The 1,454-nt window shown below is 41.3% G+C and overlaps 1 protein-coding gene across 2 annotated transcripts in view; it reads right to left on the bottom strand.

The window, feature by feature from the left end:
* Positions 1-554: 554 nt before the first annotated feature.
* Positions 555-1,454, bottom strand: part of stk11 (serine/threonine kinase 11) — a 40,730-nt gene continuing 39,830 nt past the window's right edge. The window contains exon 11 of one of the 2 annotated variants that reach the window (XM_079819726.1): positions 555-1,303. The gene's annotated coding sequence lies outside the window, so the exon portion shown is untranslated. The remainder of the gene's footprint in view (positions 1,304-1,454) is intronic. The other variant, XM_079819727.1, reaches the window with a different exon arrangement.

The following is a 1,454-nucleotide window of genomic DNA, read 5'->3' as shown; positions in this document are numbered from 1 at the left end:
ACATACCCGGGTATGCCACATAACCCGCTCTCTGGCATCTTCAGATTTAGTGCATTTGTAAAATAAAGCATTTTAGGACAAAATTCAAAATGGCTGACGCCCAAAATAGCCAATATGAAAACTCTGCATAGTTCAGCCATCTTGAATTTTGTCCTAAAATGCTGTATTTTACGAATATATTTGCAAATTGTTATGAAACTATGCCCAAAAAGCTTCGATTATAATGAAATTTCCAAAAATGCTAATAACTTTTCATTAATTCAGCCTATTTTAATAAAACTTGGACTTGATAGATTCCTTGGGTCATGCCAAGAACCGCCAATCCGCCATTTTGAATTTCTCTGAAAACCTACTTTTTCGAACTCCTCCTAGACCATTTGACTGATTTCCACCAAAATTGGCTCAGATCATCTTCAGACCATGCCGGCAAACATGTATGAAAAGCTTTTCGATAGACCAAACCGTTCTGGAGTAACGCATCAACGAAGCGGCTTCTGACGCGGTATCTCTGCAAAGCTTTGGCGTATTGAGACCAAACTTTGACGAACCATTTTGATTAAAATAAAACCTCTTTAATCACTCATTGCAGTTTCTCTGAAGCTCCCAGACATGCTTGCATGTCACATCGTTCGCCGTTTAGCGATGTGTATTGTATAAAGCGCTATGGAAATACAACTTGCAGCAGAAAATGCTTGTGTTTAGATCGTCACATGCTTTCGAAACACTCTCGTCCAATCAAACAAGCATGCAAATAAAGGACCATGAGCCTCGGCTTCAGTTGGGATGTGTTTTATATAAATAATACTTAAAAAATATTTATCGGGAAACAAAACCAAATGGGGAAAAATGAACCCAAACGCCCCGCGGCGAGCAGCTCTCCGTCCGCCCCAAACGCGTCACAGCATGCAGTTTTTAGTTTTTAACATCGGTATAATCATCATCATCTGCAGCATATGCTCTACAATAACTGATGTCATTCTTTACATCAAACCATCTGCATCTGAAGCTGCAGTTAATAACTGTAAATTAAAAGACGGTCTAAAACTAAACGGAAGGTGCATCGTCCGCATGTCTTCGGGAGCTGATGGGGATGGAGGAGAAATGAACGGATGATCCTCAGCCACAGAGGAGGATTGTGGGAAACATCTCCACTCTTTAACAGCCTTCTCAAGTCCAGCCAGTCCGTTCCAGATCCAGAGAAACCAGAGAAACCAGTGTCCTGGCACTGTTTGAGTTCATCATCATGGCAGAAGTGTGCGTCTGGAACAGCGTTCAGTATCGCCTGCTGGGAAACAACATAAACCTGCGGAGAGAGAGAGAGAGAGAGAGAGAGAGAGAGATGATCACTAATGAGGGAACGTCTGACTGTTACTGACCCACAGAACCAATCAAACACATCGAAATCACATCATTACAAAATGAATCATTAATGTCCAAATGCAAAGAGTCTTAGA

This window comes from Gobio gobio (genome assembly GCF_949357685.1).
Source record: "Gobio gobio genome assembly, chromosome: 6".
In the NCBI taxonomy this organism is placed as follows: domain Eukaryota; kingdom Metazoa; phylum Chordata; class Actinopteri; order Cypriniformes; family Gobionidae; genus Gobio; species Gobio gobio.
This window is presented reverse-complemented; position numbering and strand designations above follow the sequence as displayed.